The sequence below is a fragment of the Ambystoma mexicanum genome, chromosome 10 (assembly GCF_040938575.1).
Source record: "Ambystoma mexicanum isolate Mex_15411 chromosome 10, UKY_AmexF1_1, whole genome shotgun sequence".
NCBI classification, from domain to species: Eukaryota; Metazoa; Chordata; class Amphibia; order Caudata; family Ambystomatidae; genus Ambystoma; species Ambystoma mexicanum.
In genome coordinates, this window is record NC_090932.1 from 1,304,854,671 (window position 1) to 1,304,869,248 (window position 14,578).

General features: G+C 50.6%; 1 protein-coding gene across 2 annotated transcripts in view; it reads left to right on the top strand.

The window, feature by feature from the left end:
- Positions 1 to 14,578, top strand: part of POLE (DNA polymerase epsilon, catalytic subunit) — an 867,587-nt gene that overhangs the window by 329,364 nt on the left and 523,645 nt on the right. The window lies entirely within an intron of this gene.

Here is a 14,578-nt window from a genome sequence, read left to right on the forward strand (position 1 = left end):
CGTTCTCGACGTACCCATTCCAGGTCCTGGTCCTCGACGCGTTTGAGACCGTGTGCACCTGTGAGGTCTTCGAGGAAGACATCGACGTCTGAGGCGTCGAGGGCGTCGACAGGCTTTCTCGAGGCTCCGGCTCCGAGGAAGTCGTCGAAGCTGTCGACGCTCAGGTCGTCGAGGGACACGCTCGGGGCTCCGGCCTCGAGGGCTGTGTCGACGCCACCGATGCTGGAGGCGCTGCATCTGACGTCGGCGCCGATTTCCTCGACGCCGATTCGATCGACGCCTTTCGTGTCGGAGGTACCCCGTGGCACGGGAGAACCCCCTAGGAAGGCTCTGGTTAAGAGCAAGCACTCTCGGGAGCCTTCTTTTCGCCACCTGGACTATATTTCAGAGGCGGATGAGGATTCTGATGGCCTGGTTCCTAGTCAGGTTCCAGATTAAATTGTCTCGGGCCATAGTCAGTTTGACGATTTGAGACAGTCACTGCATGATGCCAGTGGACTGGACACCTCTCCGGAGGTGGAGTTTTGTAGGCCTGAGCCTGGCTCTCATGCCGATTCCTCGTACCGGCGCCTTATGGCTAGGGTTTCTGAGTACTTGGGATGGTCTGCTCCCCCAGGGGAGTTTGTGCAGGATGATCTGACGGACATCCTTGATGTTGGTCCCCCAACTGATCCGGTACTGCCGTTCCATATGGCTTTACAGAGAAGGGTGGCGGCGGCTTGGACTGCTCCGGAGAGTCTCCCGGCGGTGGGCAGATCCTTGTTGCGAAAATGCCATCCAGCCAGTAGCGACCCCTGCTACTTGACCAGGCACCCCACTCCGGAGAGTTTGGTGGTGCAGGCGTCGTACCCTACCATCCCTCCTGATAGGGACGACAAACGTTTTGATGGCTGGGCGAAGAATGTGTTTTCTTCTGGTGGTATGGCGCTTCAGGCGGCCAACTCCATTTGTGCCTCGTCTCGTTTCACACACACTCTGTGGAACTGTGTTGCATTAGCGGCTGAACATATTCCTGAAGGGGACGAACGGGATGGTTTCCTTGCTATGGTCAAGGATGGTATGGAGGCCATGTGTGAGTCCGTTCAGTCGGGTTTGGACTTAGCTGAATGCGTCAGTAGGTCCATGGCGGCGAGCACCGTAATACGCAGGTTTGCCTGGTTGCGGAAGTCGGGGTTTGCTCCTGATGTGCAGTCCCGGCTCCTCAACATGCCCTTTGACGGTGAACACCTTTTTGGCAGCAAGGCTGACGAGAGCCTTGAGAGGTTGCAGACCTCAAAAGCTGCAGCGAAGTCATTGGGCGCTGCAGTTCGCCAACCTCTGCCTTTTCGTCCTAGGGGACAGCAGTGGAGGGGTGGTTCCTTTCGCTATTACTCCTTCAGTAAAGCGAGAGGACCTGGCAGTCAAAGAGGCCAGTGCAGGGGTACCAGAGGTGGACGACAGGGTACCCGTGGTGCCAAGGCCGCTCGGGCAGTTGCCTCTTTGCCCTCAGGTAACGCCGCAGCCGCTCCCATTCAGTCATGAGGCCATGTCCCATGGTTCGCCGGTTGGGGGAAGGCTGGCGCAGCATCTTGTAGAGTGGCAAGCCATTACTTCAGATGTGTGGGTTCTGGAGATCATAACCCACGGCTACTGTCTTCCCTTTCGGCACAGGCCTCGCGACAATCCACCGGGGAACCTCTCTTTGCAGAGTCCGGATCCGCTCCTTGCGCAGGAAATTCAAGCCCTGCTGGAGAAAGGCGCCATAGAACTGGTGCCTGTAGCGGAGAGGAACAAGGGATGGTATTCCCCTTATTTTTTGATTTCGTAGAAAGACGGGGGATTGAGACCCATCATGGACTTGCGCGGTTTGAACAAACTCCTCAGGAAGGACAAGTTCAAGATGGTTACTCTCTCTCAAGTCCTCCAGACCCTTCAACTTCAGGACTGGTTGGTGTCACTCGACCTCAAGGATGCTTACTTCCATGTGCCGATCCATCCCAAGCACAAGAAGTACCTGAGGTTCGCGGTTAACGACTCGCACTTTCAGTTTCGGGTCCTGCCGTTCGGATTGATCTCCGCCCTGAGGGTTTTCACCAAGCTCATGGAGGTGGTGGCAGCGCATCTCAGGCAAGGGGGGGATTCACGTCTACCCCTACCTGGACGATTGGTTAATCAGAGGGAGCTCTCCCGAGCAAGTCCTGGATCATCTGTCCGTCACCTGCCACTCCCTTCACAGGCTGGGCTTCTCCCTCAATTTAAAGAAGTCCCATTTGACGCCAACACAGCGGCTCCAGTACATCGGAGCAGTGCTCGACACTTCCCTGGGGAAGTGTTTTCCTCCCCAGGTGAGGGCTCTTCACATTCAGCAGATGGTGCACAAGTTTCAGCATGCCCAGACGCTCCCAGCGTTCGAGTTCTTGAGGTTGCTCGGCCTCATGGCATCCTGCATTCTTCTGGTGCCAGAGGCTCGCCTGCGGATGAGATCTTTGCAGTGGGCACTCAAGACGCAATGGTCGCAGTCCTCCGGCAGGATGTCGGGCCCGGTTCAGGTGCCGCCCTCGGTCGCCCGGGACCTTCTGTGGTGGGCCGTCGAAGGCAACTTGATGAAGGGGGCTCCATTTTGGCTTCCCTGGCCGGAGGTGACGATCATGACTGATGCATCCCTCACGGGTTGGGGAGCTCATGCCAACGGGCTGACAGTCAGCGGTCGTTGGTCTCCGTCGGAGTCCAGACTCCATATCAATCTGTTGGAGCTGAGGGCCGTCAGGCTTGCTCTGAAGGCTTTTCTGCCGACTGTGCGAGGAAAGTGTCCTGATCCTGACGGACAACACAGTGGCCATGCACTACCTCAACAAAAAGGGGGGGGCATGGTCACTTCCTCTGTGCAGGGAGGCGATGCAGTTCGAGTTCTGGGCCATCCATCAGGAAGTTTGGATCTCGGCAGTTCATCTGGCCGGAGACGAAAACGTGACGGCGGACGCTCTGAGCAGGCAGAGCACGATCTCTCACGAGTGGGAGTTGGCTCAGGAGATTCTCCTGGAGATCTTCACCCTTTGGGGGACCCCTCAAGTGGATCTCTTCGCCTCCAGTGTCAACCGGAAGTGCGAAAGGTTTTGCTTGCTGGAATTTCCTCCAAAAGGACCCTTAGGAAGCGCGTTCGTGGTGGAGTGGTCATTCCCGCTGCTGTACGTGTTTCCTCCAGTCCCCGTCATCCCGCAAGTGCTGCGGAGGTTACGGAAGTTCGGTTCCCGGATGATCCTCATTGCTCCGGCGTGGGCTCGGAGGACGTGGTACCCGGACCTTCTCGACTTATCCATCTGCCCTCCGCGTCGTCTTCCCTACCGAGACGATCTGCTCTCACGGGAGGGGGGTCAGGTTCTCCATCCAGAGGTCAGATCCCTCAACCTTCACGCTTGGCTTCTGAAAGGTTGAGGTATAGGGATTGGGACCTCCCTGAAGACGTGATGGAGGTGTTGCTTTCGGCCCAAAGGCCAGCAACAAAGTCTCTGTACTGTTGCCGTTGGCGTAAGTTCTGCGACTGGTACAGAGTTCAGAATGTGGATCCTTTTGCATGTGACATCCCCATGGTTCTGTCCTTTTTACTTTCTTTGGCCCACAGGGGCTTGCAAGTGGGTACCATTAAAGGTTACCTGGCGGTGCTGTCCATCTTTAAGCGCTCGTCTGAAGAGTGTTCTTACTTTAAAATCCCTTTAATTTCACAGTTTCTGAAAGGGCTCACTAATGTGTTCCCTCCGTCACCTTTCCTGGTGCCCGGTTGGGATTTAAACCTTGTTCTTAAGTTTCTTATGGGCGCTCCGTTTGAGCCTTTACATTCTTGCCCTTTGAGGCTGTTAACTCTGAAAACTGTGTTTTTAGTTGTGGTTACTTCCGCTCGCAGAGTGAGTGAGTTACAGGCACTTTCAGTTAAGCCACCCTTCACTGTATTTCACAAGGAAAGGGTTGTCCTTAGAGTTCGTTCTTCTTTTCTTCCGAAGGTAGTGACGGAATTTCATTTGGCCCAGAAGGTTGTTCTTCCGGCATTCTATCCTCCTCCGCATCCTGGTAAGGAAGAGGAGAGGCTCCATAGGCTTGATCCTAGGAGAGCTTTAAGCTTTTATGTTTCACGCATGTCCCGGGTCAGAGTGGACGATCAACTCTTTATTGGTTACGCTGGAAAGCGTTTGGGGCAAGCTGTGACGAAACAGACTTTGTCTCGCTGGATTATTTGGCCATCCCGGAGTGCTACCGCTTGGAGGGTAAGGACCCACCGGCTGGCTTGCGGGCCCATTCTACCAGGGGTATGGCTGCGTCTACTGCCCTGCAGAGGGGTGTTCCTATTCGCAACATCTGTGATGCAGCCACCTGGGCTTCTGTACATACATTTGTACGTCACTATTCCCTCGATTCCATCCAAGCACAGGATCTGGCCTTTGGCAAGGCGGTCCTTTGCTCTGCTATTTGATTGGCTATTCTAAATTTTGATTCTAAATTCTTTCCCTCCTCCTTGCTCTGGTACTGCTTTGGGAGTCTGTCATAGATATGGAATACGTCGGAGGACCCAATCCCCTCGAAGAACAAGTTACTTTCTTACCTGGTAACGTTCTTTCGATGGGATGGTCCGACGACGTATTCCATATCGCTCCCGCCCTGCCTTCCCTGCTGCAGAATTTCTTTTGCGATTGCAGCTTACGTTCCGGAAGGCTTTGTGTCTGACTGGCAGTTGACTAGTGTCACACGTTCTGGGGGAAAAAAACTACAATTGAGGCTACGGGCGTTGTGCGTCCTACTTATCACATCGGATGACGTCGGACGTCGGAGGAGGCCCTCGACGACGGCGCATCGACGTCATCGACGCAGGACGCAGACGCCGAAAAAAGTTTCCGAAGCAGCACAGCTGTGGTGATTACATGTCATAGATATGGAATACGTCGTCGGACCATCCCATCGAAAGAACGTTACCAGGTAAGAAAGTAACTTGTTCTTCTGATGCTTGTTAATCTGCTTAGAATCACATGCTGTGCATATGGTCCGACATCCAGTGGTAACCGCAGAGTATTGCATCTTGTCTTTCGGGGACCGAAAGGGGGCGTCAGCATAGGCGTGTCTGAAACACTATCCCTATCGTGAAGTGTGTAGTTCCCAAAATCCCTCGCGCGCCGAGGTCCGTCAGATTGTTTTTTTCAGCCCAGATAACTGGTCGCCCTGTAGCGGAGCTCTTCATGAGACATTGTTTATCTTACCGAATTGTCGGTTTAATCCCCGTTAAGTCACTTCGCCCATCAAGAACATCTTCGACGAAGACTACGGGGGAATCGCCTAAGATCCGGCGTTCGGACTTCCACGTAGTCGGGCCTTCTGGCCTGCCTACACAGTAGGGAGAGTGGGCTTGGGGTTTGCCATACTGCTATGATGTCTTTCCTCTCTTCCACTGCTTTACCTTTTGGTTTGGTCACCCTTCCCTTCTGCTATGGAAAGGACTGCATTTAGATTCTGCCCTGTGTGTAGGGTCAGATATCCGTGGAAAGACGAGCACACGTCGTGTAACGCTTGTCTCCCCCTAGAGCACGACGAGAAGCGGTGTTCGGCGTGTAAATTCCTTAAACCCTTAAGGAGCGCCGGTTGAAGCGGTGGGCCGCATACGGAATGTCAAGCGTGGAGCCTCCCTCCCCTGCCGCGACACCAGCCGAAAGTGACAGGGGTACATCGGATGACCAAACGTCCAACGCGGATGTTAAAGACCTTGAGGCTGACTATTCTAGAGACGCCACGCCCGTCCCGACCCTTTCAGGCTCGACTCCGGGCTTGCTACTGGGACCACACCCGGTGACAGGGAGTACAATCGCACCGCACAAAGCACACAACCCAAGCGCCCTCCTCGACGACTTCGTCGAAGAAGGCGAAAGCGCCATCGGATCGATCTGATCCAAAGCCTTCCCCACATCTGCAGCAGCGTATGACGACTGGGCATAACTAACATAACAAGGGCGCTACTCCCCAAACTACACACGCCGAAGTTTCTGAACAAGAAACTTCGACGGGTTCCAAGGTTTCCAAGTCCCGTACAGGCCCGAAAACTGCCAGTAGGCTTCTACCCGAGAAGCCATCCGCTGGCCCTTCTGGAGCCGCGGAAGACATTTTCACTGCCGACACATCATCGGAGGCGTTGTCTCCCGAAGATTCGGTGACTATCCGTAAGAGCATCAATAGGATTGCTACGGCAGTGGGCCTATTACCGGTTCCGCCCACAGTTATGGGCCAATTCGCCGAAAAGTTTTCCATGGATTTGGAAGACGATCCCGAAGACTCTTACGTAGAAAGCCAGGTACCCCTCTCAAGCACCCTGAGGAGATCCTCTCAACGCCTTAGGGCGGAGAACCCGGTTCCTACTCAGCTGGGTCCATTTGGGTCATCCAAGTGGACCACGGAGCAATTCAAGGGGTGTATGGGTCGGCTGGAGCAGTTTTTCAGGGCTTCTGATCAACCTCCGCCGAAAAGAGCTCGGGTAGACCCTAACCCTCAAACACAAGATGCCCAACACCTAGATGTCCAGCACCAAGTTGACTATCAAGAAGATGTCCAGATGTGTACGTATAGAGACATCTATACAGAAGAAGAGGCTTCTTTTCTGGACAACTATGGGGAAGATCAAGGGGCAACGGACAACTGGGAGGACACCCAGCAGGATGATCACAATTCCGATATCGTTTGCCTCGACTCTCCCCCATCATCCCGATTCGACAAGCTTCTCCGTTGGATGATCAAATGGCTTTCAACCACATGTTGAAAAAAGTAGCAGAATTCTTTGAAATTGCCACGCTTGAAGCCTTGCCCGAACAAGATTTTGCGGAGGACATTATTAATGAAAATCCTCCGGCAAGCCAGTTTATCCCTCTCTTGAGCTCTGTAAAGAGACGGCTGGCTCCTTCCTTACTCACACCCGCTCAGACTAGAGCTGTGAACCCAAGGGTCAAAACTTTTCTGGCCCTCCCCCACCGACCCCCTTTATATCAAAGGACACGCAATCCCAGACTCGCTGGTGGTGACCAACAATCGCAAGAGAGCAGGGGTTTCCCTTGCCACGGGAGAGTCACCCCCGGACAAGGAGTCCAAAAAGTTGTATTCCTTAAGCAAACTGGTTACGTCGGCGGCGGCCTATACCGTCCGGATTGCCAATAACACAACGTTATTGGCAAGCTACGTCGATGCCCAATGGAACCTACTCCAGGAAGGCCTTCAGGAACCAACCAGAGCCAAGCTTCTCGCCATTGTCTCGGAGGGCAAACTTGCCAATCAGAATGTTGTAAAGAATACCATGGACACCGCAGAGACAGCAGGCAGGTCTCTCCCACAGGGTACTCTCCTAAAGAGAAACCTGTGGCTGCGCACGTCGGGCTTCAGGCCTGAGACCCAGGCATCCATTATCAACAAACCCATCGAAGAGGCCGACCTCTTTGGGAAGGCGGTAGACGATGCGTTGGAGACAGCCAAGGAGGAACACGAGACTATTAAGTCGCTGCACCAGATTTCCCAAAAACCCTCTTCACAGAGGGGCAGTAATTCTCGGCGGTCCTTTCGAGGACAAGCCTGCGCCGCTCAAAATAATTTCGGCACAGGCAACCTCAAGTCAACCTGCTGCAAGCCCCACTTACTACCCCGAGAGAGGTCGGAAGCGCGGAAAGAATAGAGGCAGAGGCTCCAATTCCAAAGGAGCGTCAACTTCGGTTCAGAAATGACCACCAAATCCAGGTCCCCTCCCATGTCTCCCCGGTCGGGGGGCGATTAACATCTTTCCTCAAGGCATGGGAGGGGATAACTTCAGACCAGTGGGTCTTAAAGACGGTCGCCCATGGTTACTGCGTGGAATTCGCCCGACCGCCACAGTTCAGACCGCCGAAACATCGACGCCTTTCACCGGAACATCTGCAGATCCTGATCCAAGAGGTGGAAGCGCTGCTGGGAAAGGACGCCATAGAAGCCGTCCTGATTCTTCAGGTAAACAAGGGTATCTATTCAGTGTACCTCCTTGTACCCAAAAAGGATCTCGCCATGCGTCCTGTTCTAGACCTGCGCCCAGCGAACAAATTCATAAGGCCCCAGAAGTTTCGCATGGTAACACTGCAAGAGGTGATCCCATTGCTAAAACAGGGGGACTTCATGACAACATTGGATATGAAAGATGCATATTTTCATATTTCAATGCTGCCAGCGCACAGAAAATTCCTAAGATTCGTGATTCAGGACAAACAGTACCAGTTCAAGGTTCTCCCCTTCGGCATAGCCTCGGCGCCAAGGGTGTTTACCAAGGTCCTGGCAGTGGCAGCGGCACACCTGCGCAGACTTTCAGTTCCAGTTTACCCTTACCTCGACGACTGGCTCATCACAGGGGACTCGTTCGACGCTTGTTTTTCGAACACCCAAAAGACAGTAGACCTACTGTTCAGCCTGGGATTTTCTATCAACGAAAAGAAATCCAGCTTCGTCCCCAGCCAAGAAAAACAGTTCCTGGGGGCTCTAATTCGTACGGAAGACGGTCTAGTCTTCCCTTCCAGCGAGAGGTTTCAGAACATGCTCTCTCAGGTTCCTCAGTATGTAGCCAGTCGAGAGGTGACGGTACGCAAAGCTATGCGTTTGCTAGCGATGATGGCGTCATGCATATACTCGGTTCCCCACGCGCGGCTGCGCATGCGTCCTATGCAAGAGTGGCTTAACAGCCAGTGGTGTCAGGCCAGGGGACAATGGGAAGATCTGATGTCTCGCCAGCCCTCGTTCTCTCTCTGCAGTGGTGGTCGAGGGAGAACCTCTTGAAGGGGAAAATCTTCACCACCCCTGCAGTGGAAGCCACTCTCACGACAGACGCATCTCTCACGGGGTGGGGGGGGGGCGGGCTCACCTGCTTCAAGAGACAGCGCACGGAGTGTGGTCCCCTCAGGTAGCGTCCAACCATCTAAATTTACTGGCGCTACTAGCAGTGTTCAAAGCATTGAAAGCCTTTCAGGAGCAATTGCAAGGGAAGAGAGTGCTGGTCCTAACCGACAGCACACCAGCAATGTATTACCTGAACAAACAGGGGGGCACTCACTCTCCAGGGCTATCCAAGCTATCCCAAAACATCTGGATATGGGCTCTCAAACACAAGATGTTCCTGATATCCCAACATGTTCCAGGGGAGCTCAATCTGCTGGCAGACGTACTCAGCAGAGATTTTCCTCTGCCAGAAGAGTACGAATGGCGACTGCACGAAGACATTGTATCCAACGTCTTCGCAGAATGGGAGTTTCCAGAGATCGACCTGTTCGCTACTCAGCAGAACGCCCAATGCCAAGATTACGCCTCCAGGTACCCCCAGAACCGATCCAAGGGGAACGGTCTCTGAATAACTTTGTCGGGAAAGTTTGTCTACGCTTTCCCCCCCCCGAATCCCCCCCCACGACTCCCCTCTCAACAGGATGGTACACAAGATGCACCAGGAACCAGTCACCATGATTCTGGTGGCTCCCATGTGGGCCCGCCAACCTTGGTTCGCGCACCTGATGGAAATATCCCTCTCCCCACCAGTCAAGCTGCCCTGCCTGTACAACATGTTGTCTCAGGACGGAGGGGGGAGACTCTGCACCCATGCCCACAAACTCTGAACTTAGCAGCCTGGCTCCTGAGGTCTTAGAGTTCGGACACCTGCAACTCCCTCAAAGATGCATGGACATACTGAGGGAGGCAAGAAAGCCTAACACATGTTATTGCTATGCCAGCAAATGGAAACGTTTTGTCTGGTGGAGTTCCAAAGGCGTCAATCCTACCGATTGCTCGCCTTCACACATTGTGTTATATCTAACCCATCTGTTGAACTCTGGGTTAGTCTTCAATTCCTTAAAGGTTCACCTAGCGGCGTTGTCAGCCTACACCACGTCACAGCAGAAGGTGTCGTGGTGGAAAATACCTGTGATTAAAGCCTTTATGGAAGGGGTTAAAAGAATGTATCCCCCCCATCACTCACCCAGCCCCTGGGTAGGACCTAAATGTGGTTTTAACTAGGCTCATGGGACCCCTTTTGAGCCTATGCATAAAGCTAGTCTGAAAGACCTGACCTACAAGACAGCCTTTCTGGTAGCTATCACTTCTATCAGAGTTGGCGAACTACAGGCCCTCTCGGTTTTGGACCCCTTTGTTACAGTCCACATAGATAAGGTAGTTCTGCGCACTCATCCCACATTAGCGGCGAAATTTATTTCGAAGTTCCATGTCAACCAGTCAATCGAACTACCCACGTTCTTCCAGAGACCTACTAACTTGGCCGAAAGAAGCCTTCACACACTAGATGTGCGCAGGGCACTCATGTTCTACATGGATAGATCTAAACCACTGAGGAAAACTAAACAATTCTTTGTTTTAGTGGCAGCTTGTAGAGAAGGGGACCCTGACTCTAAATCAGCAATATAAAGGTGGGTTGTCAAATGCATCACACTATGTTACACTCTTGCAAAGAGAGAACAGCCCTTCAAGACTAGAGCACATTCTACTTGAGGCACTGGGGCATCCATAGCATTCATTGCAAATGTTCCCCCTAGAGTCCACTTGCAGAGCGGCAACCTGGAGTTCTGTACACACCTTTACAAAACACTATTGCCTAGACACTCATTCTAGTTCTTATTCTCAGGTGGGACAAGCAGTACTAAGACATCTTTTTTCTACTGTTCCTTCTCACAGCCCACCTCCAACTCCGGGTACTGCTTGCTAGTCTATGCACAGCATGTGATTCTAAGCAGATTAACAAGCATCAGAAGACATGCATTACTTACTGTACTACACACGTCACGATAGGGATAGTGTTTCAGACACGCCTATGCCGACGTCCCCTTTCTGTCCCCAAAAGACCAGATGCAATACTCAGCGGATACCACTGGATGTCGGACCATATGCATAGCATGTGAATCTAAGCAGATACAATCGTCAGAAATGCAATCATCAGAAATGCTTTTACGGTAAGTAATGCATGTCATATATATATAGAATGTTAGTGGTTGCATAACCTTCACCAGAAGCCTATGCAAAAAAACCACCTTGACACCCATTCACCAATGTATTTTAACCCTGGACCAATGACGACCCAGCAACCCCAAAGCACAATCAGCCTTTTTTGGAGTGGGACGCACCATCTAGAAGTGAAAATGGCCAACATGGCTCCAGGAAGACTGAGAAACTCACCAAGAAGTTTCATATGGTTCGAAGGGCAGCCAGCCAGGAGAAAGCTGTCCCATTAAGGAAACAATGGTGAAGGCGACCCAAGACGCCCAGACAAGCTGCATAGGTGGGGCAGTGATGTCCCACAACCATTCTGGATGGCAGTTTTCTTTCTCAGGGCACACAAACAAGGCAGTAATTTGGAAAGGCAGTGATAAAATGGCCTGGAAATGGCCCCACAACAGGCATCCCCACCCATCCAGTGTCGAGGAGTGGGGGACGAAGGTAGCCTAGCAAGGGATGTCAAACAGTTAAAAGGAAAAAAAGGTTGCCAAGGGTAATGACGGAGGACCCAGAAATTATGGCTAGACCTGATCCTAAAATTGCAACAGCAGCAGCTTTGTGACAAAACTCTTCCAGCAGCAGGACAGCAACCCACCTAAATCCCAGCAGAAATGAGGCATTGTAAGAGCCTCCCCTGGGTATACCCAAACACGTAAGCCCTTCAATCATACACCAGGGCACACCCACAGGTTTTGGCAGCCAGCCAAACGGGCTGTCCTTAATTTAAAAAATAATCCAAACACTCGGGTCCACCCACACAGAATGTGTGTTATGGCTTCTATGATGTGGGACAGGTCTAAACCAGTCCACACCACTACTGAGGGTGAAGGTCTGAAGAAGTTGCAACCACTTGATCTACTCCCATGTCTAATTATTTCTGTGCACGAATGTTTGCTGCCGGTGTGATGTTAATCCGCTTTGCCTCGACTATTAAAGCCCTGCAAAGGATGACTTCTCCCCTTGGGTTGGTGGGACCAATCGACCTCAAGACTAACATCTGGACATCCCCTCGGAGCTGGCTGTACTTCTGCTGCTGCAGGAACTGATTGCCAGGGAGAAGAACACCGGAATCTAGTGTCTCGTCTTTAAGTCGAACCTGAGCTCCAGGAAGATCCTCTGACTCCTATGAAGCAGGACTGACCGAGCCTGAACCACCTCAACAGAGTGCTTGACCCCAGATGCGTGGAAAGCCCATAAGGTAGCTGAGATCCGCGGTGGTGCTATTCGCGAGAAGCTGTAGTGCAGGAGTCCTCCCTCTTGAGGCCCAGGAACAGGATCTGCCATACTACAACTGGAACAGAAGCCAGATGGAACGAATTTCTTCAGACCTAAGGTACTGTAAATGAGGTACTTACCTCTTGTCGTGTCGCCTTGCTAGCTCTCAGTTGAGACTTGTCTTGGTTGCCTGTTGCAGAGTTGCTTGCAGCTTTGCCCCTCGCAAGCCTCCCAGCTTGTGGCCCAACAGTGATTTCATTTTCTACAAAGACTTCTAAAACATTGTGCAAGACTTTTAACTTAGCTACCAGAAATGCTTCAGCTCACCTAGACTTTTGCTCAATTAACACTGGCTGGTCTGCTCCCTGAAAGACTCTTCTAACCTCTGATTTTGTGCTTTAACTATCCCTCAACAAAAGGGACCCATTCTTCTATAATTTGTGTAGCTGGAAAAGGGTAAATTTAATTTGCATTGGAGGGGGGGGGGTTCAAAAGTACTGAACTGCTTAAGACTATTTGTTAATCATTGTTTTATTCCCTCATCTTTTCCTTTTGACACTAACCTCAGTATTGCTCTACATGTGCCAGTGATATATCAATGTCCACAGTATTCTAGTTATTGAAGTCGTGTAGGAAGTATGTGTCGCATCCCAAATGGGTATCTACTGATTTAAAGAAACTGAGTTTGTATTTTGAAGTATATTTTTGTGTTGCATATATTTGCTCCCTTTTAAATAAGGCTTACTCAACTGACTGTTAAATTAATAAATTGTTTAATCAAGAAACCTTGAGTGTTTATTTGAATACCTGTCACTGTAAATCTCTGTTACAACCCTACAGCTCACATTGACCCCTCTTGAGATAAGCCTGGCTGCTCAGTCACTCTACCAACTTGTGTAGTACATGCTTATACCAAAGGTTGGGTTAACTATTGCCAAGAGGACAAGGCTGGTTCAGTCTCCCACAGGGTACTGCATGCAATCTTGCCTAACAGTCCTCCTAACCTATAGATGATTATTACAGAAGCAATTAATGAACTTCCGTTGTTGGGCTGGTTTCATAAGTGGAAGTTTCGCAAACCTCCCATGGGTTGAGGCATTTCTGTTATCAAGCAGTTGTACTTATGGGAAAAACACATTTACAAGGGTATTGATTGCACCTGCTTCACTAATGAACATAATCAAAAGTGTATTTAATCACATTATTTAGTAACACCTGATGCTCAGTGTTTCAAGCTATGCACTCTTTCTCACAGCATTAGTTACATATTATTTAAATGTTAGTATGTGTTACCATACATAAGTAAATTAAAACAAAACAAAAACCACATATTCAATCAGTAACAAAAATAGATGTTTCAAGACATGAAAGGAAAAGAAATTGAAAATGAAAGCACAGTTTAGTCTACAATTGGAATTAGGAAATTGTACATGTAGAGAAAGGACTCTCTAGATCTGGCGTTAATTCAATCCTGGTGGGCTTTACAAATAGAAGATTGGCTACTCGTAGTAACAATGTACCTACTATTGCTGTCCCTACTAAATTAAAGAGACCTAATACCCGTAAAAATATTACTTCTGATGCACCCAATATGGGGAGTAAAGAACTATGGCATAGTTACCTTTTGGGACACTACTGGCTACATGACATTTTGACACCCAGTCCCTTTCCCGGGATTATAGCACCTTCACACATGAGAGTTGCCTGAAATCAGCGAAACGTCAATGTAATCGCAGAAGGACCGGTCCTGATGCGAGGAACAAAACTCGAGGTCCAGGCCCTAGGATATACGGTTTCTAAGATATTTGCACCTCAATTAATTGCACCATGCCAGGGTTAGGCCACAGGTGGGGAGAGAGCATGGATGGTCCCAGTATGCAGCAGCATACCAAATCTTGCCCCCAAACCCCCACCCCCTCCCACCCCCCCAATCTCCCCACCCAACGTCTGCTGCGGGGTATGTCAAATGGCCTTGCACGCCCATTCTCAGTGCAGTTTCCTTCAGGGTGCAAAGCACATCAAGCGATAAGTGGATTGGAACAGCGACCTACGGGATCAGTGTTGTCGTGTCCGTCTACAGAACCCATTCGGAGAACGGGTACTTCTGCTAGTATTTCATGAATATCAATCACGAAAATTGAAGTAACATTTTCTTCACATTGTAATAAAGGCACAACCAACCAACAAATGATAGTGTAGACACATGGAAGCATTTGCCACTTATATTTAACGTTGGCATTTAAGATTTTCTATTTCTAATTGTTTTCATTTTTCTTTCCTTTTATGTATTGAATATTTTTTTTATTTTTTAAAAAAATCTTTTTCTGATTGAATGTATTCTTTTTTTGTTGCTTATTTATGGTTG